At 35.6% G+C, this 22,869-nt stretch overlaps 1 protein-coding gene across 31 annotated transcripts in view; it reads left to right on the forward strand.

Moving 5' to 3' along the window:
- LOC131434953 (glutamate-gated chloride channel) overlaps positions 1 to 22,869 on the forward strand; it is a 449,131-nt gene that overhangs the window by 158,546 nt on the left and 267,716 nt on the right. For all 31 annotated transcript variants that reach the window (XM_058602298.1, XM_058602294.1, XM_058602295.1 and 28 more), the window contains one exon: positions 1,818 to 1,839. The gene's annotated coding sequence lies outside the window, so the exon portion shown is untranslated. The remainder of the gene's footprint in view (positions 1 to 1,817; positions 1,840 to 22,869) is intronic.

The raw sequence follows: 22,869 nt of genomic DNA on the forward strand, positions 1-22,869 counted from the left end.
TTGATCTGGTTGGAACGATGATGACGTATGGGTTTTTAGTTAGAGTTGGGCAAACAATGTTCGTTTAAGAAAAAAACCGCTAAAAAATTTATATTTAGTTCTACAAAAAAAAACTAGTTCTGTTAAACCTTTGTTTCGTTCTTCTGAAATTTTATACGTTCCTCCGAAAAAGTATGAGAGACATAAGGCAAATTCAAAGATAGTGAGTACTTTTTGACATGTATTTGTATCAATAATCATCATTTTTATGTACTTTTTAAAGATCGCGAATATATGCAATTTTTACCATATTCTCAAATCCTGCGACCATTCCAAAATACGCAGTAAATTTATAATCTTTTGAAGAATTCGATTACTTCCATTTCTTCATCATTCTTTAATGATGAACTCTAGTTTACTCGTTCTTCTAGAAGAACTAGTTCTTTTGAATCGTTCGCGAATGAATGGTTCATCTCTAGTTTCAGTTAAACAATCTGTTCTTTGACAAATAAAAATAAAATGGAAACTCAAAGCTGCGTCAAGCATTTTATCAGCGAGACTAGCGAAATAAATCGTTTCTTATGAGGGCTACGACTATGGTAGCAAAACATTATTTGTACACAAATCTACTACTAACCTCTATTTAAATTTTTGTACCTATATAGGCTCTATGCCCTGGATAGTCACTAAATAATTCAATATCAACTTCCATTGAAAGCGTTATGGAGAAACAATTAGAACTACCCAATATTCCAATCTTCACTCCTGAATAATCAACAATCGTCTCTACCGTTGTTTGAATAGATTAATTTAGACTCTAATATTTCTCATTTTCAGAATATTGGGTTCATTGGACAGAAATGAACGAGTTTAAAGCATGGGTTTTTTTGTCTAAAATATTATTTGAATGCAACGCTAAAACAACAACAGTCAAGGTACTACATTCCGATAAGGAACTAGACATTCTGTTTCAACAGACTTCGCAGCCGACTAAGAATCGTTTCTTAAAACATCAATTAACCGACTGAAACCCAAGGAAGGAAAATTTTCTTCATGTGCGAATTTTATTGATTTTTCACTACCCGTTCGTGAACCAACCCGACTGAAGGAAAGGAGCAAATAGTTCATCAAGTCGTTTATTGCTCGGCCTGCAGGAGTTGAACTACATAGTATCGATCAGATCAGACCAAGGAAACAGATAGATAAAAATACCACCAAACGATGGTGGAGGGCTCAGGCCTTCAAAGACTCATTGCCTTCATACACATCAATATCCAGTTCGATATGCCGGTCGGTCGGTCGGTCGGTCGGTCAATTCAATGCACCGCCCGATGAAACAGAAGGGGGAAGTTTCTATTCAGTAGAGGGCGTGCAATTTTACCATAGGAAAAGGTCAGATTGTGTGGCATTGGAGTGCACTTTAAGTGAGGTAGTAAACAGGTTTGCCATGTTTTCCAACTGGTTGACCATTGAGAACCGGTCAAGCCAAAAGTCGAGTCGTGTGCTTGCATGGATGCTTTTGTCCTTCCCTACAGGACCAGCCAACAGTCCCGGTCAACTTGTGGCTGACCAGTGGCTGTTCGGTATGGTTTTGACAGTAAGAGCTGACCTTTCCGAAGTGCTTTCGGATGCAAAGTTTTTCACGGTGAGCAGCGCTCACCGCTTTAAGTCACCCGTTCATAATGTTTTACCGAAAATGTACTCTGGAATGGTGGATGGGTTGCTAACGTATGTTAATTTTTAGAAGAAAAAAGAACAAAGAAAAAACTGTTTCCCATATGCAGTCAAATATAAACATAGACTTCCTACTGATTCGAATGTTTTCTCTTTCTTTTCAGATCTTCAAACGTGTGCAAAAAGGTACGTTCTGTTCAATTGATAGGATTCTTTGACGGATATTAGAATGTATGTAATCAGATTTTCTGTTGCAATACTCGTACTTTTTTAATTCTCCTTTTCAAAAGAACGTTCAACGAATACAATTCGATTAATCAGTCTTGTGTAAATAACTCCTTTTATTTTTCCTTTTTTTTGTGTCAATCGTGTTCAAAAAAACTTTTTAAATAATTGGACAAATCTATCAACTTTTACCGACAATTGAGATATTCTTTCGTCTTTTAGTTCTCACTGATCATAATTTATCAAAAGCTAGCGTGAAACGGAATATTTGATAAAGGTGAAATGTGGCGGAAAGCGTTCGTCGCGTTTTTGATCAATTATTCAAAAACGTGCTTAATCCACCTAGCAGTAAGATGATACATTTTTTATCAATCCGCATGTGTTTTTTGCATGAATATTCTTCGGTTCTCACGACATTTTAATTATGACCAACGTTTTAAGTGGCAATTTGAGATTTAAATCACTCATTACCCTGTAATGTTGAAACTGCAAATCGGGTTGAATATGAATCTTAACGTGTGACAATCGAGTTTACGGTTGTTTACGGTACTTTCAGAGCCGGTATTCAGAAACCAGCATAAAGCAAAACGATTACGAATCGTTTACGGCCATAAATTGATATGACGAATAAATTACAATCGTTTTGAGTCCAATTTTGAAGATTTTTTAGAATTTCATCTTCTACATCGGTTTAAATTTTGAAAACTTATCACCCTGTAATTCCAAAATCGGATGTCAGAATTAGATGAAATTCATTAATTTTGTATAAAACCATAAATCCTATAATTTGAATTTTTGTTTTTGAAATTCAATTTGGCCTTTTTGAGAAAATAATTGAGCTTTGAGAAACGATTTGATTATAGAACCGGAATTAAAAAATCGGCCGAAGTCAGTTAAATTCACCTGAGGAGCTGTATAGTTTACATTTGATTTGAAATGTTTGAAAATTAGTGTAGACATCTTTGAGAAATTGTAGTGCGAATTAAAATTTGGGGGTACATTCCGAATCCAGAAACGAATACCACTTAAACTGAAATAAATTTATTTGATAATCGATTATCGAAATCTGCAAACCCGATTAATTTGATTAATTTATGTGAAATGGACATTTTTATACTAATCACCCTGTATCTTCTAAACCAGAAGTCGTATCTGACTAAAAAGTAAGATGTTTTATAGGATTTTAAGACCTCTCATTTGAATCATAGATGGTTTTTAGATTTCATTTGAATCTTAGATCGGTTCAACCACCTACGAGAAAAAAAATTGCATTATTTCACATATCATCCTGTGGTTCCGCAATCAGAAGTCGGATCCAAACGTAATTCAGAAACCTTGTTTGGTAGTATACTACTTTTTATATGAAGCTGTAAGTAGTTTAAATCAATATAATTATGGAATTACTTCCAACGCGAAAATGCTGATATCATCTGGTTTACATATGCCATATTCGAACGATTATGTTGCCAAAAACGAACCGTGCTAAAATCGGTCCAAGGCAAATTGTCATGAAAAAGGATGCTGTACACAGTCTTTTTGGTACTTAGAAACAATTGTATGTCACAGTATAAAAATCGTGTTTTCCGTTGCTCCCAAGCATTTCTTTGTCATACAGTGCTCAAAACTTCTACTGCTGGAATAAGGGGAAAAGTCGTTTACACAAAAATATTGATATCTCCGTTAAAAATGGACGGATTTTAACAAACTATGGCTTGTTGGATAGCTATTACCGTGCGGAATCTAAGTCTAAAAACATATTCTGTTTTCAAGGTCAAGTGTGACAGATACTGTCAAAAAATATTGACATAAAACTTCGTATAACTCAAAAAGTAAACATCCGATCTCAAAACCATTCAATATCGTTCTGGGTGACGGGGAGACCTTTCATTTGCGACTAGTTCGATCAAAATCGGTCCAGCCATCTTTGAGATCTCGACCTCTTAGTTGACAACATACATACAGACACACACACGGACATTTGCTCAGTTCGTCGAGCTGAATCGATTGGTATATGACATTCGGCCCTCCGGGCCTCGGAAAATTTTTCTAAAGATTGAGCGAATTCTATACCTATTTTTTATATATAAAAAAGGTAAAAAATGAAAAAAAAGTGCACTCGATTTTTTCACAGACAGCTTAACCATTTTTCTTAAACTAAGATTTAAATTGAAGGTCTTGTAGTCCCATAGGCTGCAATAAAATTTTATCTGGATCCGACTTCCCGTTCGGGAGTTACGGAGTAAAATGTGCAAAACGAACCTAAAACGTGCATTTTCTCACAGATCGCTCATCCAATTTTCACTAACGTAAGTTCAAATGAAAGGTATTATAACCCCATATAATCCTACCAAAGTCTATAGCAGACTAAGCATGTGAAATCTGCTCCCAAAGCGAATTCATATTATTATACCACATTCGAAAGGTCATAGACTGGACACAATTTTCTCAAAGTTTGAACCCTTTCACTGCCAAATTGACAGAGTTAGGGTGGTTCTATTTATTTTTATTTTGTTTGATTTGTGAAGAAACCGCTCCTCCGAAAAATTTGAAAAGTCAGGTATGTTGAGGGCATTATGGGGAAGGCTTACAATTTTTTTCCCAAGTTTTTGAAGATGTATTTCTTCCATTAAAAAATACTTGAAAATTTTGAAACATATTTTATCCCTCTTCCAATTTTTGCAACACCCGCGTTTTTTTAAGACAAATAAAAAAATTTGGACATGTTAAAATGGTATGTTTTCATATTTTTTAAAAATGGTGACGACCACAATATTTGATTTTTTCTAAAAAAATAAGTAACAGTCGACCATGCGTCCCCATCAAGTTCTGTTAGAAGGAAACGCATGGTGCTTTGTTCTAGTAGTTTATGTAACTCAAGTGCAGGGCTTAGAAATCAAAGTAACGAAAAGGAAGAAACCTGTAAACCTTCCCCATAATGCCTTAAACATACCTGATTTTTTTTCAAATTTTTCGGAGGAGCGGTTACTCCAAAAATCAAATAAAATGAAAATCAATAGATCCACCCTAGCTCCGTCAATACGGCAGTTAAAGGGTTAAACTTTAGGAAAATTGTTTCCAGTCTATGACCTTTCGAAAATGGTATGAAAATATGAATTCCCTTTGGAGGCAGATTTCACATGCTTATCCTGCTATAGCCTTTCATCCGGATACGACTTCCGGTTCCGAAGTTACAGACAGACACAGGTATAAAAAATTCATTTTCATGGACGTGGTTATATACATGACACTGAAAGTTCAATCAAACACATTCGAATAACCGTATAATTCTCGAATTGGATAGATTTGATTAGTTAATGACCAAATACATTGATTTTGGGTATACCGGATCTTCGTTCCAGATTTCGAAAGTATAAAAAAAGTGATCGTGTACTCCAAACCGGAAATCACTCCAATTTCAAAGAAACTTAGAAATTTTTCTTAATCCTAAATTCGAATGAAAATTCTCTTTGTCCCATAGCCTGTTATTGAACATTATCCAGAAAAATGCAAAAATATAAAAAATGGATATGAAAATAAATTTATAAGAGACCTCAGACCCTCCCCAAGTAGCAATCCGCAACTAGTTCTGATACGACAAAGTCCAAACTATGTTGCAACAAGAGCACGAATATGTGTTTTATGTTATACTGGTTAAAACATGGTGACAGCAATGTATCATCATAACATAACTAGTTACGAAATAGTTATTTAGGTTTCCAATCATAACATATTTGTGTCATATTGAATTAAATATAGTTTATAAGCTATCGCTACTTAATCCAAACATATTTTTAATCACAACAATGCTTCTAGCCACTAGTTGAAAATAAGTTTATTTGACGTCAATAGTAGCAACCCATAACAAGTTTTGATACCACTTAACCCAACTGTGTTGCAACAAGAGCACGAACATGTTTTTTATGTTATACTGGTTAAAACAAGGTGACAGTAGTGTTTCTTTATAACGTAAACATTAAACTAACTATCATTTGTAAGTTATCGTTACTTGATTCTAACATATCTTTAATCACAGCTATGTTTTTAGCTACTAGTTGAAAAAAGGTTTATTTTCCGTTGCGAAACCATTATAAATACGTTAACGTATATGTGAATCGTTACTGTGAATTGATATAGCAATAACTTAGATATTATACGATTATAACATATAATTTCTTCATCAATTCAGATAGTTATCGGTAAGTTTTCCCAACGTTATGATAACTAAAATGCAAACAAAACAACCTTTGTTGGCTTGAATATGGCGAACACAATATGGAGTCTCAAGAAGTGTATGAAACGTAAATAAAACCAGGATATTACTTTATTCAAAACTACTTTTTGCCGAAAATAGTGAAAGGCAGAATAGTCATTTTTGTTCTATGCACTGTCATAAACACGAAGAAAATAATATAGGGATTGAACATCGATTGTGATAATATTATAGTTCTCATGATATATGAATTTAAAATGATGAGAAATCACTCTACTTGGAATAATTTTGAGCATTCTGAACATAGGGTTATAATTTTGTTTATTTTTTATATCTTTATAAACAGATTTTGATTGAAGGCGCATAAAAAACAGTTAAGTAAAATTGAATTCCGCTCGACAATTTTTGGATCGTTGTGAAATTTGTACCTTGTATCAAGTTTGTGCCTTAAAGTACTCTTCTGCTTTTTTATTGAAGATAGAAATGTATTCTGGATTCATTCAATGTTTGTCGATGGTGACTAAGTTTCAACTAGTTTACTTGGAAACCAGTTATTTTCAAGTTATGAAAAGATAAGTTATTTCAGTATGGCATTACAACGTAACGACAACATATTTTTAGCCGATTTAACAACTAGTAGAAACTGCGCTTTTTGAGTCATGCAGGTGGTTAGATGTTAGTAACAATCACTCAAATATCTGGTTGCAAACTAGTCACAAACAAGCTAGCGTAACAAAAATTGTTACTTGGGTCAGAGAGAGTGTTAAATATTCGATCTTGAATATCTCTTGTTGTATATGTAACGTATAAACATCATTTTTGCCATTCTAATATAGAAAAGTTATGCAATCATTGTAAAAACCGACTTTTGAACTGAGGCTCGTAGGGCCGAGTGTCATACACTATTCGACTCAGTTTGTCGAGTAGCAAAATGTCTGTGTATGTAAACGATTTTTACAAGCTTAGATGCAAATGAAAGGTCTTATGATTCCATACAAAATTTTTGAATTTCATTATGATTGGACTTGGGGTTCCGGAGTTATGAGGTAAAATGTGCCAAAAAAATTAAAAATGTGTACTAACTTTTCTCAAAGATGGCGTGACCGATTTTTACAAACTTTGATTTAAATCAAAACTCTTATGATTATATACAATGCTTCTGAATTTCATCTGTATCCGATTTCCGGTTTCGGAATTATATTACATACATACATTACATTCACCAAATAAAATTTTTACTGAACTGGTTACCGAAGCCTTAGCAGTTTCAAAGTCAGTAAAAATTTTACCGACATCCGTAAATTCTATTTTATGCGCATGACGCACACGCATATTAAGTGTAACCTCTTCATAATCCATGTTCTCCCAGTATCAACGTCGCAAATAGTGATCAAATATTTATCTTATTAACAGCTTTGGTGCTTCGAAACCATTGTTGGAACGAAAACACAATTTAATTTAATCCAGCCACCTTCACCTAAAGCTGTGTACTTCGTGTACGATAGGAAACAGGGAAACATAGTGCCTAGAAAGCAACATTCCGTGTTCCCCCAAGGCAATCATTTCACTCCGCCACCCTCATCTAATATGGGACCAACCTCATTCAACTTCGAAAACCACAGCATCTGTGTGGTGGAAAAAGTTTTTAACACGATAACTAGTACCGACTGGTGGTGGTGGCTGTGTGTGTATGTTTGCTACCGCCCGATAATAAGTCTGAGCTTTGTTTATTCGTGGGTGAGAACAGTCGAATTTTTGACGCTTAACTCAAGAAAGCCAAACCCAGCCAGGATCAACAGAGTAGAGCAAGTTGAATAATGAAATGCGGGGGCCAAACTTCATTCGCACGTTGCTGTCATTGATAGTGTTCTTAATGTAGAATATAGAGGGGTTTTCTTTTGACCGACATGCTTCTTGCCGATATCAAACCTCTGTCAGTTATTGCGAGTTTCGGTGATACCTGAGGATTCCTACTCATCAAACATATAAAAGTAGAACAGGTTCGATCATCGTTTATTTATTCGTAGATAACCCTTGCAAATTTCAGCGCCGACGGGATTAGAGTTTCTACGCTTTTCATTATCATGTAAAATGAGCAAAAATATGGTTTGCTCTTAACCTAAATTAAAGATAAATATATGTTCTACATTCGATGCGTTGTCACAAATCGCACCGAAACGGCTCTGTTAGCTGTTAGTTACTGTTACACTCATAAATCGGTATACGAATTCTTGTCACAGGACCGCCAACCGCACACAGACAAAAGTTTCCGATGTCAGCAATAAATTACGAAAGTTTTCCTGTCGCTTGTGAAACATATTGTTTTCGCTCGCTATAAATCGGGTGCTTGACAATACATCACTGATTGAACGATAAACGCCAAATGAGTCGAGCCGGATCAATCAAGCTTGATTTGGCCCGAAAATTACAACAGGAATAGGTCATTCCCTCTGTCGGTTGTGATTGAGGCACATCTCGATAACGATGTACAATAACCTATGACGAAACTAGCCCAAAAAACTTCCCCTTGATAAGGTTTCTGAAGCTCATACATAAATAAACGTACCAATATTTCGAAGTTATTATACTGATGCATGTTATGTATTCGTTAACCCAGCTATAAAACAATGAATGGGTGTTGTTAGTAAACTATCACATCAAGTAATTTATAGCATGAGGCCATACATTAGTACCTATTCACGTCTTTAATAGCATTCCAAGGATGACCCTTCAAGGGTTGTTTCGGATACTAGGTAGGTATGTTATTTAATCGTTGTTTACTTTAGCGATTGTTCAACACAATGGCTTTCGAATATGCCCAGCCCATCAGTAAGCGAAGCGAAGTGTCTTATGTGCTACTCATCGTGCAATGCAAGGTCATGAAGAATTAGGGTTACCACATTGAATGCATTCCTCTCCTGGAACCAAAACATTTAAAATGAAATAATTTTCAGGTTCCTAAAATTAATACAAAAATAAAGATGGTGGTGGATGCGCATTAAACTGTGACAAATTACAAACTTACTCTACTTTAATCGCTTAGATTTTCTGCGACTTATAATATTGACAATTAGATTGAGTCAGAACAATTGATTCTATTCTATTGTACTCAAGGCAGTACAAATTTTCACATTTTAAAGATTTTGAAAAATATCTTTTAAATGAACGTCAACTATGATGATTTCAAAGTTACTTAAAAGATCCATTACGATCCGCATAAAATATTTAGTTACTTTTATTGACTTTTACTTTTGCATATTAGGAACCAATGCACAGGCAACCAAATTCCTTAATTTTGATCATACTTTACCTTGATATTATTAATACATGAACGAACATTATCATAATTACAACGCATGCAGTGAGAAGGCGCTTGCTGTTTTAATGCATATGATAATTGAAGTGAAACTGGCGGAGAACCGTTACCGGCAGAGATGGCATTTCACTAGAGTGATACACCAGGGCGTAGATTTCAATTATACACTGCGGATAAATTTGCTCCGCTCCACACAAAGAGGAAAGCGCACCTCTTCTCAGTGTCCAGACAGACAGACTTTGAGTGCGTGCTTGTGTTGAAAGAAGCTGGTGCGAGAGAATAACATTCTCTTCACATGAATCGCTCTCACGTGCTCTCGCCCAGATACACACAAGTGATCACTGGCGCGTGATGGTGAGCGAACACTTCTGTGAACTTCAATTAATAGAGAGTAGATCTGGCCTTGCTATGAAAAATTTGCAATGAAAACCGAAAATTTAACGATAAATTGTTTTATTTTGCTGATTTTGCGTACCCCACGCTTCTTCTACCCTAACCATACACCAGAGTGCTCACGGCGTGTACACGTCTGTGAAAGTATCTGCATCCACCTCAGAGAATTTATTAGCTAGTGCTCTGGAGGAGGTAAAAGAAAATAAACAAACGCACTCATGATGCGTACACACTTTATACAACAGTGGTGTATATATGTGAAAGAGAAGAGCTCTCGTTGAAGTTGTCAGTGCGAGGGGAGAAATTTTTCTTTCTCTTCGTCACACAGAGGAGATGGACATCTCTGGTTACCGGAGAATCAAAATAAAATACTACTATACTACACTAAAACCTCAATTTACGCGAACATAATTTACGCAAATTTATTAATTCACGTGCCTTTTTTACGCGTTTTATTTGAAAGAACGCAATTTTTTATTTATTTTCGCGATGATCGCGTAAAAAAGGTTTTTGCATTATGAAGGAAATATTTATTTATATACATATTCAAAACAATCTAACATGCTTCAGTGAATTGAATATTGTGAAATGTACATTAATGAATTGTTTAGTTTAAAAGAATCTAAATAAGATCGACGGATTTATTGTCAGTTCGATCTCAGTTAGATTAATCCGTCTTTATGAGCTTAAGCCGTTTAACTTCAGCTGACTTGTTGAGCAGTTTCAGGCAACTAAATATAGTTATTATTTGATTTGAATACAATAAATGTAAAATGTAAAATGACTTATCAGTTCATGAATAAAAACTTTAAACCGTATATTAAAACCTAAATATTTGTCAATTCATTAGTTCTGATTCATGTTTCTCTCACCGATCTTTCTTAATGAAAATTCTTACTTAAGCCCTGAACTCGAGTTGTAGATGGAAACGCATAGTATTTAGTTCTAAGGGCATATGATATATGATCTCAGAACTAAATACCATGCGTCTCCATCGGATGATGATAATTTGATGGAGACGCATGGCTTTCCGAATGATTTATTTTTTTAAAGTCTGATATTATACCCGTCCACATTTTTTAAAAATCTGAAAAAAATACAGCGTAATGTACTCATAAATGATTTATTTTTGATGTAAAATCTAAAGTGGTACCAAAATTGTAAGCGCGATTGAAAAAATTTTTAAAATTTTGAACATTTTTTTTCACATGAAATACATTTTGAAAAATTCTGAAAAAAATTCCTAAAATATTCCTTTTTCAATTTTTTTGCTGAAAAGGTTTTTGAAAAAATTAAATAAAATGAAAATCAGAAGAACCACCCTAACTCCACGAATATGGCTGTTAAAAGGTTAACATTTTGGGAAAATCATCTTCAATATAAACCCTTTCAAACAGCGTATATCAATTTTTGTTCTGTTTGGGGGCAGTTTTTATATTAAAACCCGGCTACACCCTTTACGCGAAATTTTATACTGAACACACAGCACACATACAAAAGTGACTATCCAGCGAGCGTATGGATGTGACTTTCGACAACTCACTACTCAAACACCTTCACCGGCCTACGACGAATGCTCGCTCACAGCCAGGGGTTAACTAAAGCAGAAATGTATTCGGGAATATATTTATAGATTACCTTTTGTGCGATAGTTCATACTTCGCAAATCGGACGAAAGGATGACATCATTGACGCACTGGATGATTGGCTCCTGAAAACATAGGTCAATTCAAACCAATTTTTCAATGGTATGCAATTGAAACACTTAAACGACGTTACCTCATAAGTTTAAGTTAAATCTTTCCAAATCGATTGGTTGTTAAATTATATAAATTCATCAACAAATGACTGCGTTATAAGCGTTCAAAATTGTGACAGAAAAAAGTTACGCGTTTGCATTTTTAAAATTGACCCAGCCTCGTACAGCGAAGAGTAAGACATTTTTAATACCAAAAGAGAAATTGTAGAGTAGTAGACAAACTAGGGTGATTTTTTTGTGTCAATCAATAGGAAGGATATAGAATTGTTGATAAACCCCACTTTGGATCTAAGCTAAAGCTATGTCCATGTAGAATCCAGAATAATAAAATCATCTGTATCTCGGTAACGAATTGACGTACGAATAAGGGTAATACATCAAAACAAAGGCCAGACTCACTGTACTTTAAGGAAAAAATATCAATACAAATAATTTATTTTCGCTTCTAATGAAAATTCGCACTTTTTTTTATTCCTCCCATCAAACGCTGCACATCTCCGCAGTCAATTTCTTTCGCACATTTGTTCCACACTTTGGACATCCGAGGCGCGTCACGAGCCACATTTCTTAAGATTCAGCTTCATTCTTGCCAAAAATCTCTCGATGGACCAGAACTGCGAGCAGTTGGGTGGATTTATGTTTTTAACGATGATATTAACGTTATAATCGCGGTGCCACTGGATGACTTTCCGCCTGTAGTGGAACTAGCCAAATCTAGCCAATATTTCACCGGACCTTTATGGGCTTTAACTGATATTTGTTCCTGAGAACTTAGTGCACATCGACACTTTCAATATTACTCCTTAAATGGTTGTTGCGGCGGCAAAGAAATTGAAACGTTCATTTTCGACCGGGCCAGATGGTATACCAGCAGCCATTGCGCAACTGTTTTAGCCGTTCCTCTCTGCATGATATTCAACAGATCATTTGAGGAAGGAATCTTATATGTTTCCTTATATGTTTCCCGTGTATAAAACCGACGATCGTAACAATGAAAGGAGCTACCGTGGTATAACGAATTTGTCTGCTGCTTCAAAACTCTTCGAAATAATAGTAAGCAATGAGTTTTTCTCTCGTACAAAACATTACATCTCAGTTGATCAACACGACTTTATGCTCGGGAGTTCGGTCAGCTCAGCACTAATCTTCTGGAATTTACCTCGATCTGTATTTCGCGTTTGGAGGAAAAAGTACAAATTGATGCCGTATATACTGATCTAAAAGCGGCGTTCGACCGAATTGATCACCGAATTCTTCTGTGCAGATTAACGCGTCTGGGTGCAACACAAAAGTTCATTGACTGGCTTTGCTCTTACTTAAGTGGTAGAGTCTTACGAGTCAAGCTTGATTCCTGTATGTCATCTCCGTTCTCGAACTTATCAGGTGTACCACAAGGCAGCAACATGGGTCCACTTCTGTTCTCGCTATTTTTTAATGACGCTATTTTGCTGCACGATAGTGGCTGCAAATTAGTTTACGCCGGCGATTTGAAACTTTGCCTTGAGAAACGCTCTATTAACGACTGCGTGCGTCTTCAAAAGCTTCTGGATGAATTCGTTACCTGGTGTCGAAGGAATTGGCTTATCGTCGGCATAGCAAAATGCTTCTGGTTCATAACATTCCACCGAATTTTGAATCCATTACTTCTTGATGATTAAATTAAAGGACAAACACTTCAAAGAGTTGATCGTGTTAATGACCTTGGTGTTATGTTGGATTCCAACCTCACTTTTAATTTACATCGTTTTACATTAATTACAAAAGCGACTCGACAAATAGTTTTTTTTGCCAAAATCAGATGTGATTTTAGGGATCCACATTGTTTGAAGGCATTATACTGCTCACTAGTTCGGCCTATACTTGAAAATGCTAGCATAGTTTGGTGTCCGTAGCTTGGAGTTTACGAATTGAACGCGTGCAGAAAAGATTTGTTCGATTCGCTCTAAGGAATTTTCCCTGGCAAAATCCGCTAGATCTTCCACCGTATCCCGATCGCTGCCGTCTGATTCTCCGAAGCTTTTATCTAGTCTTGATTTCCGTGCATCACAACGGTCGTTACGTTCTACTAGTTTACTACAACCGAGATTCCACCGAACGACGTTTGGATTCTATGAACCGATAACAGCATGCATTAGAACATTTGGAACTGTTGAACATCTCTTCGATTTCGGCGAACTTACACATAAATTTGCGCAGAAAGTGTTACGTTCCACTATTTTATAACTTGACTACATAATATTCATTAAGACCTTTTATTGTTGGATGAATTAGAGAAAAAAAATAATGAGAGGTAGTACGCGGTTTTTGAGGTATTCTTCCTTGTACAACTTCAAGACCATTGTCTTATTCGTCACTAACACTTTGGGTTTTGCTCCGCAGCTGCATATCCCTTACAAATCAATTAGTTTTTGCAAATTTTTCCATAAAAATAAACTAAAACCTCGCATGAACATCTCCTCCAAGTAGAATTTTTGTGCGATTTCATTATCTGATAGTCCAGGGTTTTCTCCAACGGTTCTCAACACCTTCTGGTTCAGCTTGCGGTCATACCTTGAGGAACTCGACCCACGCTCTTTAGCTCCCTGAAACATTTGAGGACATCATACAAGGCTGATTTGGCAATTTCAAACAATTTTGCGATTTTTATTACGGACCGCATTGGATTAATAAAGCGGGTGTGCAGAATTTTTTTCTCTTCCATCTGGAATAAATTTTGAGTCACTGCACGAAACATTGTGAAATTTATACCACAGAAAGTGGGCACCTAGATAAAGAAACAAACTGCTGTAAAAGAATTCTTGCAGTGGTCACTTTCCGTGCCACTAAATTACGTTGAATTTTCTCGGAGATGTCGGATCTTATTTTGAAAACGTCATTGGATGCTACTATTTGGCTATTTGATAGGCTTCAAAATGCTCATGGTGAAAGCTTGTTGCTCCGAAGATAAAAAGGCGGGTGGGTAATGTCACAGACATAACTGGAGGACGTGAATACGAATAAAACTGACATGTTTCTTTCTCACTTCCGGATAAAAAGATAATCATTCGTATTAGATTGTGTATATTTTGCAACTTTCATTGCTTCGCTTCCAGAATTTTAACGATGCATCTATACTACAAATTCTTTTGGAAATACTTTAGTGGTTCTGAAAAACCGCTTTGTGTAATTTGTGTAATGTTTAGAACTGTTAAAATTCAAGAACTAAAATAAACATCTAGGGCACGCTCCAAATTCAACTGCAAATCTAGATCAAAAACTCAGGTCATAAATCTAGTTCTAGAAGTAAGGAACTGAAGTTATTTTTAGAATTTTCTGAACTGCGTTATAAAACTAAATTCTAAACTTGAATTCCAAGTCCTAATATAGGAACTGAATTCAGTTCCACCATCTAGTTCCAGAAATCTTGTTCACAATTCACTGTTCCAACATGTAGGTTCTGAATTCTGGAAATGAATGCTGAAACTGAATTTATTAATTAAATTCTGAAACATAGTTTAGGAATTAAACTCTGGTTTTGAATTCATTTATTGAATGAAGGTTACCTAATATTTAGTTTCAGAATCTAAAATTCATATCCCGAATTCTGTTTATTAATTCTGATGATAAAATCCTAAATCATATCTCTGGATTGATTCGAATCCCTGAATAAGGAACGAAATTTGAAACCAGTTTCAAAATCCAGAAATAGGATTCATAGTTAAAATGCTGAACCTGTAATCTGGAACTAAATTTTGAAATAGAAGTATGAAACTAAATTTGGAACTTAAAATCAACTTCAGAATTCAGGTGGACCAGAATCTAGGTTTACCACCCCATAATTACTGATTTTGGTGAAAGAATTTCAACACGATATTCAGTTCCGTCTGACTTACTAGAAAAAAATAACAATCCTCGGTCAAGATTTAGCTATTACACTCGGCCAGTAGAACATGGGAACTGATATGTGCCTGACTGCCTCAAAACCGTCGTCCTGGTGCGAAAAAGGCAAGCGAACGTGGTGAGTTTTCCTCATTATTTCCAAAAGTTTGAGAAAACATAGTTTTTGAATTATTTATGGCAATTTTACACTGTTGAAAATTTATTCACCAATTTCTGATTATATTTCTGATAGCATGGAGAAAAAATTATGTTGTTGCGTTAAGTATAACAAGAGATATTCACAATCAAAAACTTATCACTCTCTCAAAGGGTAAATTTTGAAAAGGCGCCCCATAGTAAAGTAAGTCGTATTCACGACAAAATCCTATAAGTGACGTCGCACTGTTTCTAACCGTATTTTTACTTCAATTATCATAGAGGGCTCAATGATGAAATTCAAATATATTTTTACTGAGCCCTTCGGTTCCGACAATGTTACCGAATAAGCATCGTAAGTTTTGAAAATAACTCGAGTAATTCGGAATGGACTCGAATGAATCGACACACTTAGAAAAATTATGTAAATTTACGTTTTCTGAGATTGGCGAGGCCCGTGAAAGTGGCAACCCTATGAAGAATTTCTGGTCTGCCAGAATGAGATAGTCGTTGCCATAAGCGAAAACGTTTCCAAATGGTGTTGCGAATCATTCATTAACGAAAGCAACTACTATACCTACACACCTGTGTTACACGATAGGTGCCTTATCCCTGTAACCGCAATGGATTTAGTATATTATTCATGAATCGACTACAGTTGAAAAATTATACTACTTTAATTGTTATAGTTAGTAAATTATTCATTTGAATGAGTTGATTTATATGACCAGAACGGCACTTGTTTTCAGAAAATGAATTATAGTTGGGAAACTACTTCGGTGTTGTTTACTGATTCGAGCTTCCTTACCGCATCGTTAGCTCCTGAATCTGTTCAACATGTTTGAACATACGGCCATACCCACCCTCTCTTCCTTGTCCAACGACGACAGCCTGCTCGAATTTGCCTTCCTCAAGTGTTCGCTCTGTTGACGATTCACTTCGAGCTTTTGAACGTGTGCGAAAGTAGCAAAATGTTGAACCCATGTTGTCTTGCTTGCTAGGGAAGCGAATATAAGCATGTATGTAAACGCTTTCATCCACGTAGATCGTTACGCTCCCTACCGAGTATACCGTCGCGTTGTATTGGGGAAGTAATTAACGCGACAGGTCCCGGTTGATAGGGTGGAAGCATTGAAACCCGTTATAGGGGTAGTATTTGATTCAGTCTGGTAGGACCCGATGATCAAGTAGTTACATGCTTTCTTTTTTCATTTGACTCTCGTAATTAATAAATTTTTCTTATTGAAACTTTGTGACCAAATTGAAAATGCGTCCGAAATAGGGACCCTAACGTGCTGAAACTTTGCTTTTGTGTTTCGATAATTGCACTACACAGTACCTATTTTCATCTTATTAGTCGAGGTATTACGCTATTCCATTGATTGCATAGCCAACGATTGCGCCTTAATCGATGTCAACGTCCTTACATCGACTAGAAGGAAAATTATCGTAGCAAGGTTTGCGTGAAACTGTTTGAATATATGAATTCAAATTTATTCTGGCAAGCATTTGTCATCGGGACAGAACGGTAACTGACAGTCAACATTAATACTTATGCTCACTTTCACATCCAACGTGAATTGTGTTCACATAAAACGTTTTGACGTACGGCATGTGTGAATGCACTCATAAGGAAAACATAAAACTAATCATGACCAAACGATGACGTCCTGTTGACGTTGTTTACCCCGTGCGAAACTCTTTAAAGGTGATGTATAGTTAGGATTCAGTTAGTTCAGGAAGAAAGCTGAATCGCTCTGAGACACGAGAAATTTTAGATTCCAAACTAAGATTTTCAGTTCAAGTTGCCTTTCTGCGAAGGATGTGAAATCATGTTCACATTGGTCAAAAATTCGAATTTTTCAACACACAACACAAAAAGTCGCGACGTTTCCTAATGGACAGTCGAAAAGTAATAGATACTTCTACCATTCCTTTCTTCTCGTTTTCGGCTCATCAGTGCATAATACATACGCCCACGTAGCAGTTCAAATAAAATTGTTTCAGTTTGCACTAAACACTTTGAAATGCTCTACTCTGACGAGTCGAAGTCGAAACGTAAGAAATAGTGTAAAGCAGGCGCGTGATGTGATGTGATGTGATGTGAAGTGAAGCCACCATCAGTTCAAGGACTTGCCAGTGGATGCGGGTAGACTTACAGTAGCCCCGATATGACTCATCCATTCACCTTCTTACTATAGCTGTTACCGAAAAGCGAACAAAAAGGGTTGGGCGGATATGTAAGTAGAGTCACTTACTCGTATTCCGCGGGAATAAAAGATGCTCTTCCAACCATAATATCCAGTGCATGGATGAAGCATACCGCTATACATGCTTGAACCCGCCTGATGGTTTGTTTGAGAAGGGCGCGTCCGAGTCATGTCAAACCTTCAGAAGGAAACAAGTTTCCTTCAAGTGACTTGGGCTGGCTATCCACAATCCCTCGTCCAGTCATCAATTCGTCCGATGCCCTGATGCTCCCTCCTCTATACGTCCCCGTGATAAATGTTTTATATTGATAAATACGATGAAACATAGTGTAATGAAATTAATATAACATGAAAAGATATAATAGATTACAAAATAATACAATATAACATAATATAATATAATATATTTTAATTTAATATAATATAATACAATGTCATACAATATAATATAATATATCATAAAACAATATATAAAATAACATTTAGTGTAGAGTGTCAGTTATGCTCTTCTATCTTCGCAATACTGCAGGAAGTAGAATATTTCTCTTCTAATAACAATAATAATATCCACATCTATAAAAATAATATATGTTATTATTATTGATGACAAATTAATAATGATAACAGTAAATATAATAATGAAAATAATAATAAAAAACGAATCTAATATAGTACAATGAATTATATAATAAATAATAGAATGAATAAAAAGATATGTTGCGATATGCTATGATATTATATTACTTGAATTTATATGTCATTTCTCATGCTCTCATTCTGCCCTCAACGCATTCCATCGACCAATTGTCACCACAGACACACGTGTAGGCATGAAACAGGAACCAGTGAGGACCAAGCTCACCTTGTGACGACCTTGATAGTTAGTTAAAAGATTACTTTAATATAACTGATAATGATAATGATAACTTATAAGGAAAACAAATTTATATTTTGCGCAGAGGTACGTAGTACTACTCATAATAAACCCTATAATATAATATAATATCATAAAATATAATATAATTATATAATATAATATGCTATGATGCAATGCAGTATAATACCATAATAACATAAAATAGTGTAAGACGATAATATATGAAACAATATGCTATGATATAATATAACAGTTAATGTCGCAGTGTAAGTTACGCTCTTCTCATAATAAAAATAATACTAATAATACATGATGTAATAAACGACAGACTTATATGTTACAATATACTATGATAAACATTGCACTTTAGGATGGGCTTCAACCTACAAGCCATTTCGCACCTTCTCATTCTGCTACTAACGCAGAAGGCGATAGCACCCAGTCGACGCCGTTCTATTGACCAAATGTCATCATAGACGCTCGGGGAGGCATGAGATAGGGACTTAGTTATATCACCATTTGACGACCAATAGTGTAAAGCAGGCGCGTATACAGAAACTCAAAAATTTATTAGGGGAGACTGGAGTTAGGTTGGACACGGGGTTAAAGCGGACAACTTCAATACCGTATAAACCAGCAGTTATTTCGATCCATGGATTGACTTTGTAAACGCGCTATCATGTGACAAACAGGCGTCAGTTAGTAGGATGACGCTAAGTCAATTCAGTTTGGTATCAATCGTGTTCAAGTCAAAACGTGCACGTTTTGAATTGTTTTTGAAAGTTTATTTACTGTTGAATCCAGTGATTGACTGTGCCGAGCTAAACCGGACAAAAAAGTGGGGCTCATCTGGACACATAATTTTCGACTTGAAATTGTTAACGGATTCTATATCTGATATCTATACTGCCATTCTATTTTTTATCACTAATTCTAAGCAGATTTTCTAAAAAAAAGTAAAACGTTTATTATATGTAGCAAAATAATCAAATGATCTTCAATAATAATTCAAAAATCAGTTTCAGCGCAAATCATTCGGCGAGCAGGCTTATGTCTCACAAAAGGTTGTAACCAACAGATAATCCATTCGAACGTGACTTCATTTTCTTCGCACTCATTAAAGTATCTCGAGATTTGGCACCCGATTGTATTCGTTCTTCATTTTTGTGTGAAGCTTTATAATCCGGTTTTACGACATAACGAGTCCGGTTTAGCCACGCTGATCTAGAAATGTTGAATTTTAGAGTGGTCACTTCTACGCGATTTGGTACGAAAAATATAGCATATTTCTCCAAATCACATATTTGGAATTGCAGTTGATGGTTGATTCTACACAAAGATAGAGATAACTTGGAAAAAAACTAATTGTAGTGGATGTTTTTTTTTAAATTCCCAAAACTGTCCGGTCTCCCCTATATTATGAAACCTCTTTTCTCAAGGTATTCAAGGTTGATTCTACACAAAGATAGAGATAACTTGGAAAAAACCTAATTGTAGTGGATGTTTTTTTTTTAAATTCCCAAAACTGTCCGGTCTCCCCTATATTATGAAACCTCTTTTCTCAAGGTATTCAAAACAAGAATAAAATTAGAATCCTGGAACAAAAGTAGTAAAACTTGCAAAATTCACTCATCCAATCAACTAATACGAAAGATTAATGATATTCGAAAGTGTGAATTAAGCATGTCAGTTTTATTCGTATGCACGTATTCCAGTTACGTCTCTAACATTACCCACCAGCCGTTTTATTTAGTGAATTTTCGTTTCTGATATTTTTCTTGCCAGTGCACAGTGGGAAAAATCTATGAAAACCCGCAAAGAATTCTGTAACTAATGAACTAACTGAGATAGGTCAACAAACCAAAGCGTTTTTTATGTAAAAATGTCCAAGGAATTCAATGGTAAAATAGTCATCAAAACATTTCGTGCGGCCGAAATAGGTTCTTCCATTCGATTCTCCAGACTTTTTTACATAAGATAAGATAGTTTTCGTATGCTTTCAAGGACGATTTACAATAAGATATCATGAAATGGAGGAAATGGGGTAAAATAGCCACCAAAACGTTTCGTGCGGACACTCTTCCATTCGATTCTCCAGACATTTTTACATAAAATCAAACTATTTCATTAGACCGCACTCGATTTCTTTTCAAGTTACAGAACAAATACTACAGAAAACCCTTAATCTACTGGGCATTTGGGGCAAACAAGCAGGATGGCGATTCGTGCTGCCATACAAGTTCTGAATTCGGAACCTGAATTCTGAAAATTGATTCTCAAACTGAATTTGAAAATTAAATTTTGAAACTGAAGCAAAATCCAAAAACTGAATTCAGGAATTGAATTATGGCAGCAAAAGAAACAAAAACAAAATCTCAAATCAGCATGTGGTGGTATAGCGGAGAAAGCAGATAGGCTTGTTATGCGACGTATAGTGATTACTGGCGGAGGAGTTGTCATATACTATACACTGAGGTCTCTTTTTACGCGGAGTATACACACCGCGTGAAAAAAAACTTCGCAAAAAAACCGCGTAACTTCCGAAATCCGGAAAAACCTCAAATCCAAAGAAAAAAATTTTTTGATGCCAGATATCTTAGAAATGTCTGAAACGTCCAGATCTGGTCTAATTACAAAAAAAAAAGTTTTTTGAAGGAATCGACTGGGAAAAATTATGCATTTAAATTATGCGTATCGGTCCTGAAGTTAATGATTGAACTTAAGTGAAGACATGCAAATTTCCGATATTTGCAAAGCATTGGTTCTGTTTTCATATTCGAGAATTTATATTGTACTAGCTGACCCATCGAACTTCGTCTCGTCGAATTTTTTTTTGCGTAAAAACAAATTCCGGCGCTTCTTTTCCTGATTTTAATCAATAAATCTTCCATATGCTTGAAAAATAAACTAATGAACTGATTTTTTTTTTTTCCATAAATACGTTTATTTCTTAAGGCAGTTTACATAAGTTTTTCTTCGCCGTAGCATCACTTTTACATAATATTCTTATCCTAATTTAATTCTAACATAGTCACAACGTTTTGAATTTATTAAAACATATTCTCTTATAGCTTAAATATCAGCTTAGGTAACTCGTCATTAATTATGAAATCTACTCGGAAAATATGTTTGAACCAAACGATTAACTTCTATAAATTATAAAATAAGCTGTTATTTTCAGACATTTTGTTGATAATTTCATAAACTGTTTCGAGTTTGTTTGTATCATTACATAATTTTTATTCTAATTTAGCTATTGGTTGAACTCATGGACGCAGCTGGGATCAGAACTAAGTCTTAAAAGGGGCCTTTATTAAATTGAAACTCCAATTTTCTTTATGAAATGATAAATAAGTTTCATGTATGAAAGGTCACGACAAGCAAGAATGTCTCGAACTGGGATATTGGATAGTCTACCTTGGGTACGCAAAGAATTTATTAGTTGAGATCTGACATCACGATACTCCACGCATGTCCAAACGACATGATCAATATCCCGATAACCTTCTCCGCAAGCACAATGATTAGTCTCGGAGAGCCCAATTCGAAGGAGATGTGCATCTAACGTGTAGTGATTGGACATGAGTCTGGACATCACACGAATGAAATCCCTACTCACATCCAGTCCCCTGAACCATGCCTTTGTCGATATTTTCGGAATAATTGAGTGCATCCACCGACCCAGATCATCTCTATCCCAAGATGCTTGCCAGCTGGCAAGTGTTCTTTGGCGAGACGAGCTATAGAATTCGTTGAAAGCAATCGGTCGCTCATAAATGTCACCCTCAATAGCACCACGTTTGGCTAAAATATCGGCTCTTTCATTGCCAGGAATGGAGCAATGAGCCGGGACCCAGACTATAGTGATTAGATAATTATTGTTCAATATGTCGTTCAGGCACTGTTTTATTTTGCCCAGGAAAAACGGTTCATTTTTGCCAGCAGCGTTTGAGCGAATGGCTTCAATTGCACTCAGACTATCTGTGAAGAGGAAATAATGGTTTGGAGATAATGTGACGATTACACTCAAACTATAATGAACTGCTGCTAGCTCTGCTATATAAACAGATGCAGGTTCTTGAAGCCTAAATGAGGCCGAAACATTATTGTTGAACATACCAAACCCTGTCGCTTCTTCAATTCGCGATCCGTCCGTGTAAAACATTTTCTCAGAGTCAATATGCCTGAACTTACTTGAAAATATTTTTGGGA

This window comes from Malaya genurostris, chromosome 3 (assembly GCF_030247185.1).
Source record: "Malaya genurostris strain Urasoe2022 chromosome 3, Malgen_1.1, whole genome shotgun sequence".
NCBI classification, from domain to species: Eukaryota; Metazoa; Arthropoda; class Insecta; order Diptera; family Culicidae; genus Malaya; species Malaya genurostris.